The 8,762-nt window shown below is 42.1% G+C and overlaps 1 pseudogene; it reads left to right on the top strand.

The window, feature by feature from the left end:
* Positions 1-7,379: 7,379 nt before the first annotated feature.
* Positions 7,380-8,457, top strand: LOC143641312 (poly(rC)-binding protein 2-like; annotated as a pseudogene).
* The last annotated feature ends 305 nt before the right edge of the window (positions 8,458-8,762 follow it).

The following is an 8,762-nucleotide window of genomic DNA, read 5'->3' as shown; positions in this document are numbered from 1 at the left end:
TGCTTTCAAAGCCGTTTCACTCACAGTGGAAGAGAAACCCTCTAAATGTGTGATATTTACTTCTTATACATGAAAGGTAATGGAAAAAAGTAATGTGTGAAAGAGTTTAATTTTTACAGTTCCTTTGAAGAACAGAAAAAAAAAATTGTACAGGTTGAGAAACCCTGAACCAGAAATCTGATAGAGCCTTTACAAGTTTCAGTTTGATTTATGTGTCACATTTCCATTGTACTGACAGAACTATTGGAAAATTCGACCTATGGGAGGGAAGATTTATTTTGGCTCATGGTCATATACCTTTTTCAGTGTATCACAGACTGACCACCTTGCTTTAGGCCTGAGGTGAAGCAAAACATAATATGGAGTGATGTAGGAAGGAGAGACTATTTACCTCATGGTGGCTGGGAAGGAGGGAGAGAGAGGGAGACAGAGAATCAGTTAAGTACATCATTACTTGCCTAACAAGTTTTGTTTTGCAGACTGTAGATGTGGCCTTTCTATTTTAGAGTTTCCGCTTCCCTTGATACTCTAGTGTGCACTTGTGATGTGGTTCACATCTTGATGCCTCATGGTCCAGGTCCAGGTACAAAAAGAAGAGGAAACCATGATGCTAGGTTCTAATAAAGCATGGGAGAGGCTACCTCATGTATTCTGAGGGCAAAATCCCTAGTCAGTGTGTGGGCTGCTCTTAGCACACTAACAGCATTCCAAAAGTCATATAAGAAGGTTTGATGGTCTTAGACAAAATCACTATGCATTTTGTACTAACCCTAATAAGAATGAATCACATTTCCTGGAGATTGAGGTGGTGACTTCCATTGTAGGTTATTGGGCAGCTAAAATCTTTCAGTACCACACAAAACATGAGCACTACTGGGGTCAGAGGAATATATTACCTGTGTAAAGTGCAAGTTTGCATGAGTACCCCAAATTTTTCAGAGGAAATTTATGTAGAGAGTAGTAGTTTTGTGTAGTGGGCAGTTCTAGAAACCTACTAACAAATGACATTGGTCACCAAGACCCTTCAATGCTTCTTGCTATGCCAATATCCCAACAATTATGCTGATCTCCTGGTATCAAGGTACAGGATGGTTCTTTAGTTGGCCTTGAACCAGCTCAATTCTTCCCCACCCCTGTTGCTTGTACGTGTCAAGAATAAAAGTGAAGTGTGGACATAGAAGAATAAAGAGCATTCCCGTGCACCACTGGCCAAACTTTCTGTGTCATGGAGAAGGTGAAGTGGCAGAAGGCAAAAGAGGCGACAGACATGGTGAACTCAGCAGTCTCTTTCTCCTTTTGTTAAAATATTTTTTGTTGTTGTTTTTGATGGACCATTTTTTTTTAATTTGCTTATTTATATATGGCACTGGGAATCAAATGCAATGCCTCACATGTACAAGCCAAGTGCTCTAACTCTGAGTATTTCTATGCCTGGACTCCACATGGGTATTTAAAATATTGCCTTCAATAAGATACTGATTCATTTTTTTATACTGTCTTGTTCCCAAAAAGAAGTTTGTAGTGTAGCAGAAATAGAATAAGAAAGAGGTCAACAGTGTTAGTGTTAAACCATGATGCAAAGAAAAGACCACTGACTCCAATTTAAATCAAATTAAAGCAAGCTTGTAATTCTGACCAGCAGGGACTGTCCCTCTCCTGAGATATGTGGGAATAGAAGACAGTACTCCAACTATCTAGGAGCTCAGTTTTATAGCACAAAAAGTTGCAAAAAGGGGGGTGTCTTGAGAACTTACAGATAACAGGATTTTGAAATGCATAATACTAAGGCAAGTAGTAGGTTAAAGGTCTAAGTGGTTCAGCACTTAGGGAGTAAATATAAATCCCAACATCTGAATTTATGAGGCACTATTAGAGTTTCAGAGAGGATTGTTATCTTGTCAGGGAAAGCCAGAATTTATGAGGTACCACTGAGGTTTCAGAGAGGGTTGTTCTGGTCAGGGCAAGCCAGGCATGGGTGAGTTCAAGGTACAGGCAGGAATTCCAAAGAAGTTGATAAATCTCAGGAATTTATAGTAAAACAGAAATTAACTTTTCATGACTTTGTGACAAGATGGCTCCCAATCTTAAGATGGAATTAGGCTGGGTTCATCAGTTAGCAGAGCACACAGTCACCAGGGGTTTGAGAAGGGGGACTCTGGTGGAATAGGGAAAGTAGCAAATGATAAGCTATTACTTTTATTAATTTGGAAAGGGGAATTTGGAACTTTTTAGAAACTCCAACCAGAGACATACTCTTAACTCAGAGTTTTGTTCTGTATTGTCCTAGGGTTCAGGATCTCTTTTTATTAGGGGAGCAGTCCAGTTGAGAAGTGGATCCTTCAGAAATCTAGCATTACAGTGGAGGGTTTATCTTACAATGCTCTGGTGATTTGTCAAAACAGAATTTTTTTAAGTTGGAACCTACAGTTTTTGTATAAATATGTATGAGGGTGCTCTCTTAGTCCCTATAGCCATCTCAGTCATAAATATATATGTATGTTAAAAACAAGAAGATTTGTGTGGGGGGAGTAGTCTTCTCACCTTTTTCACTAGTTTTTTAGAGACATGACATTTCATTTATTTAGTGTTTTATTAAAACAAAAAAATGCACCTCATTGATTTGGAGGCTTTTTTTTCTCTTTTATGTTCTCCAATTTATTCTACAGATTTAGAAACTTTTTTAGATTCAAACATCTCCAATCTTGTCACTATAATTATTTTTGATCTTTAGAAGGAACAATTCCTTTATCTGGAAATGCACAGATTCCACAGTGGAGATGTTTTAGAATTCTTGCATTCATATAGATGTATGTGTATGTATACATATATGTATATGTATTTGTATATCTTGAGATTTGTGTGTATGTATATACATATACATATATACATATATCAACCTGCTTTTGTTCACAGTCCAGTTTTTCTCAGTCCCAATCTCACTGACATTGAGCTCAAATTTACACTGCGCATAATCTGAACTTTAAAATATTCATGTAAAAAAAGAACTCACAATAAGATTTGTAGCTAAGATCTGAGAGACACCTTTGGGACTTACCAATATATAATGATAAATCAGTGAGTTTAGGGACTCCCCATGTTTCCCAAACACTGGTTATTTGAAATAATAGCAATTCACAAATAGACAGGGAAATCTGTTAGGGTTAGGGTTAGGGTTAGGGGTCTAGCAAGGGCTTATACAAAGAACACTTAAAAAGAGTGTCCAGATGAAAGGCAAATTAAGAGTATAATTGTATAGGGAGTCCATGGTGGTTTGTTGGGGTTTAGAATTAAGTTAACCTGGTTTGAAATTTGGTTTTCTAATATAGAATCAAGATCACAGTCCAGTAGACACAAAAGCTGGTAATCTCCACAGAATGTAATGTGATCTGCCCTCATTGCCTCCCCTGGATATGGAAGCATCCTTTCCCATTACCATGCTGAAAGAATCCAGGGTTAACTTAAAAACATGAGCTGACTTTGGAACCTAAAAGAGGGCCTCATGTCACTACAGAAGTGTAGGATTCCACGAGGATGGTGGGTGGGGAAGTAATGACAGAATGACAGACATGCCACATCTTTTCTTTAGAAGGTTGAGTTCTGGGGGCTGCTCCTGGGGAAAAGGGGGAGAGAGGCAGACCCTGTGAACATCTCAGGACACTGATTATGGGCAACTGAAATACTTGTTTTCCCATGTTTTTCTCCTCAATATTGGTAACTTGCATGTCTTATGTGGTTGTGAGAGACTGTGTTTCAGTTTGACAGAACTTTTCTAGAGAAGATGCAGACTTGAGACAGGCCATGCCTTGAAAGAAGAATGTAGGCAACATTTTCTCCTAGGCCCCACCTGGTGAGATAGGTACATTGATGGAAGGTGGAAATGACCACTCCCTTTCCTGGGCCACAGAGGGTTGGAGATACCTTTTTAAAATGAGGAAGTCCTGGTTTCCCTGGGAATGTATGCTTCTGCCTGTCCTTTAGTCTCCTGTGCTGGTTAGTAACAGGGCTGTTCCACTTCACACTGGTGAGGATAAATTAATGAGGAAATGAAGGATGAGAGGCAATAGTGATACAATGAGCCCTGGTACAGGTCTGAGTCAGTCTATTTTCAGAAATGGTCTATGCTTCAACTTAGGATGGACAGTAGCCAGAGGAGTATACACAGTCCTGAGAATAACAGCCTCAAAATCATTTCTCCCAGTAAATTCATGTTGATAAAGTTAATACTGAAAAAAGAAAAACCATCTTTACAATTTCATTGAGAAAACCCAGTGGTTTTCCTGGTGACACACTTTTGTATCTGAACCATCAGCTTTTGAAAATAAGGGTTGACTTATCAAGACTTGCCCTATGACACTTCAAACCTCACCTCAATATATTCATCCCTCTATGTTCTCAGATTTGAAACTATTTCTTGTGACCTTTGTCTATTGCCACTCACTTTCCTGCACTAAAATTATGACTTCAATGATTTAATGTCAGATCTAAAATCCTATAAGCATGCATCTGCAATTTGCTTTGTGAGTGTCTGTCAAAGTGACATATCCCATGCTGAACTGCTTCCTGAGTGAAGGAGTGTGATTGATGAGTGGGCTGTGTACTAGAACACTACTTTTTAAACTCCACTTACAATGACATTGACAATGATTCCAATCAGTATGTTTATCTGAACAATTTCAACAAGATTCTTTAATGCACCTTGGTATCAAACAACTGGATAGAAGAATGACTGTAATTTTATTCTGTGGTGAAAATTGGTGGCACATGTGTGTGGCAGTATCCCTGGTTACATAAGGTCTTTCATAAGAATGTAAAGAAAGTATTGATTGATTGATTGTCTGGAGTGTAAAAACAAACAAAACCAAAAAAAAAAAAAAAACCACCAAATATTTTGACATGATTTGGGCTTATCAAAGAGGAGCATAAAGAATGATGCTTGGGACTATTCTGTGTCCAACCTAGTGTGTGTGTGTGTGTGTGTGTGTGTGTGTGTGTGTGTGTGTGTGTTATGTGTGTATATTATATTTCACACACATTTTTTTTTCCTTTTGATATTAGCATTAGCTGCAGGACAGGCTGAACAAATGTTAGCTGCAGGTGGGCTGAACACTCAACCCCCACTCTTCTGTGCCTTATAGCTTATCTGCCTCAAGACTGAACACTGAAACCCATTCAAAACTGAACACTCAACCCTCACTTGTCTGGTGCAATGGAAACCCACATTGGGCCCCTGCCTAAGGGCAGAAGATGACACCCTTAGCAACTACAGTATGATCCAATCACTATGCCAACAAGGCAGCTTGCAGACCCAGAGACCCCGTTAGATGTTGGCTATAAAAATTCTCTCCTGCCAGGCCCTCCCCTCTTCTCACTTTGCCTTCCCTCTTTGCTTTCTCCCTCTCTTTCTTTTCTGTTTTTCATCTCTCTCTCTCTCTCTCTCCCTCCTCCTTTTTCTGTTGATCAGATACTGCTACAATAAAGATCTCTTGGTCATTCTGAGTGTCATGGTCATGTTCCTTTTATTTTGGTGCCAAAACCTGGGAAGAAGGTAAAACTCACATTTGACCACCACAGTGGTCCTCAGGGACTCCCTCCTACCTCAGGTTTGACCTCTGGGTCCCAAATTATTTCTCTTTCTCTACATAGACCTCACAGACCATCTTCAGAGGACTGTGTAACCCCCGTGAACACACAATGGAGTACTGACTGTTGATCATCTTGTCAGCCTCAGTGGAGCAAGGCATGTCCCAATTTAAGGCCATCTACCAGACTCTTTCTAAAATGTTTCACGATGGGCCACTGGGCTTCATACTGTCCCAGTACACACAGAGGTGCATGGCCTGACCCTAGCCCCCATATTCTTGTAGGGCTAGCCATCGATGATTGATGGGGTCTCAAGACTCCTGAATCAACAAGTCCAATAACCATGCTGGAACCCAGAGTCCAAATGACTGTCCATGGTCACTTTCCTTTCACCAGGGGTTGAATTCAGGGGCATTCAAACAATGGAGCCACATCCCCAGCCCCTATTTTGTATTTTATTTTGAAACAGGGTCTTGCTAAATTGCTTAGTGACTCACTTTTTTGCTTAGGCTGGCTTGATCTCTTGATCCTCCTGCCTCAGCTGCTGGGAATACAGGGGTGTGCTGCTGTGCCCAGCACACCTAGGATATTTGCAGCAAAAGCAGCACACCTAGGATATTTGCAGCAAAAGTAGCATCCAGGAGAATCTCTGCTGCCCCAGGTCTTTTCTCCTTGTCCTACCCCTTCTTCTCTATCTCCTCCTCCTCTGCCTCCACTGCCTACTCCTCCATCTCCTCTTTCTGTGTCTTTACCCCCTCCTCCTATAACTCCTCCTGCTCCAACCCCTCCCCCTCTCCCTTCACCCCTCTAACTCCTCCAAACTACTTCCTCTACCTCAACCCCTCCTCCTCCCCTCCTTCAATACCTTTCTCCTCCACCTTCCCTCCTCTTCCTCCTCCCCCTCTTCTTCCTCCGTCCTCTCTTCCTGCTGTACTCCTCATCTCTTGTCCACAATCTTCCTCCTTCTCCACCCTTTCTCTACCTCTATTTCTTTCTCCACCTCCTCCTCCACACCCTTCCTCCTCTATTTCCTCTTCTTACTCCTCTTCCATCACTTCCTCTTCCCCTCTTCTGCTCCCTCCAACACCTACCTCCTCCCCCTTTCTCCTCCATCCCCTTTTCTTTCCCTCCTCCACTTTCATGTCCTCTTCTTCCTCCTATATTTTCTCCTCCTCTGCCTCCACTCCATCTTTCTCCATCCCCTCCTCCTTATTTATGCCTCTCAGCCATACTCCCTCCTTCATCTCCACTATATTCTAAGCCTCCACTGCTTCCTGCGCCCCTACTTCATTCCCTTCTTTCTTCTCCTCCCACCTCCTCCTCCTACCTCCTCCCCTTCTCCATTCTTTATTCTCCATCTCCTATTCTTCCCCTCCTCTGCTCCCTTTTTCTTCCACCCCCTTTGTCTTCTTCCTTCATCCCTCATCTTCCTCTTTCTTTATCCCTCCACCCCTTCCTGCTCTCCCTTCTTTTTTGTACACTGCTTTCTTTTCTCCTTCATCCTCCTCCACCCCGTCTTCCTCTACTCCCTTTTTCTGCACTCCCTTTTTTCTTCCTGCCTTCCCATTTCTCCATCTTTTTCCTAATCCTGGCTCCTTCCTTCCCCATCCCTTCTTCCTTCTCGACCCCCCCTTCTTCTTTGTGCTCCTTTATTCTTCATTCCCAGTTCCTCCTTCTTTTTGCCCAATCTTTTTTTTTTTTTTCTTCAGTAGCCTTACAGCTGCAGATTTTGGCTTTTACCCCGACTAGTTACCAAAGTCTTGAACACTCAAAGTCCAATTCCTATAACTTTGTTCAACATGGACACCAGTGGGATTAAAGGATTAAATGTCACAGCATTCAGCTACTTATGCATATAAAGGAAGATGGCAGTATCTTTCTGAAAGGAGAATCAGTTAAGATGTGGGAGGAGAGTGCTGCATATATGAATGTTGTAGAGGGAATTGTGCTGGGAGAATGGACACATTGGCTGGACCCACTAATGCCAACTTCAAAGCTTTGTTATAATCATTGACAGACTGGAAGAGAACATCAGCAACTCTTTGAACCATAGCACACCTGCCAGTAGACACCAGTCACTATGAACCTGGTGGTCCCTGCTAGTCAGTGTGGCTCCCTCATTGGAAAACATGTTTATTAGATGAAGGAGATTTGACAGAGCACAGGGCTCAATCCCAGGTGACAAGGACATTCTCCCTAATGCAGCTGGGTGGGCCTTTGCTATTGCAGGCATTTCTCAATCCATCACTGAGTGTGTCAAACAGATGTGCATAGTCATGTTAGAGTCCCCCCACTGGGTTGCTCATCCCACACTGCCCAAGATGCCATCTTCTGCAGTCCTCTTTTCAGGGATCCAGGGCAGGTACAGCACAAGCAGCAACAGTGCACACTTTTCCCACAGCACCTCATCCATGTGCCTCAATCCTGATATAGAGAAACCCCTCTGGAGACCTGTGCCATTCAAGGACAGTCTGCCATTCCATAGCTAGCCTTGACCAAGTTGCACCAATTGGCAATGCAACACTCTCATTGTCCTGGGACACAATGATCACACGGGATTAAACAGCATTGATTCCAGCTCTTCAGATGTGAAAGGCTGTCCAGCAGGTTTACATGCACCTGGTCAGGCTACTCACAAACTCAGTGTCCCAAACAACTTGACTGGCTGCATAATCAGGTGTCAAGGCACCAAAACAAATGAGATCCTTCAGATGTCTGGAGCACAGGTGAATATTGTGAGCCCAGTGGAAGATCTACTGATAGCAGCTCACCGTCACTGAATCTGCTGCCAGCAGTAGCCTGGCTCAGAATCTCATCAAGCTCAGCCTTTCCTCAGAGAGAGGTGGCATGGGGAGCCATTGGAACAATGCAGATTGATCTCTTATCCCTTTCATCTGCTCACCGCCACTCATGATCCATCTGTTTAGTTTCTGAACAGTCATTCCAGGTTTTACATAGTTTGTAAATCTTAAGATTTTACACACTTTATTATCCACTCATGGTTGTTTAATATTATTTGTTCTAATTAGTTATATATGACAGCAGAATGTATTTCAATTTATTGTACACAAATGGAGCATACATTTTTATTTCCCTGGTTGTGCATGAAGTAGAGTCAAACCATTTGTGCAACCATACATGTATCTAGGGTAATGCTGCCCATCTTGTTCCACTACCTTTCC

Source organism: Callospermophilus lateralis, unplaced genomic scaffold (assembly GCF_048772815.1).
Source record: "Callospermophilus lateralis isolate mCalLat2 unplaced genomic scaffold, mCalLat2.hap1 Scaffold_957, whole genome shotgun sequence".
In the NCBI taxonomy this organism is placed as follows: Eukaryota; Metazoa; Chordata; class Mammalia; order Rodentia; family Sciuridae; genus Callospermophilus; species Callospermophilus lateralis.
This window is presented reverse-complemented; position numbering and strand designations above follow the sequence as displayed.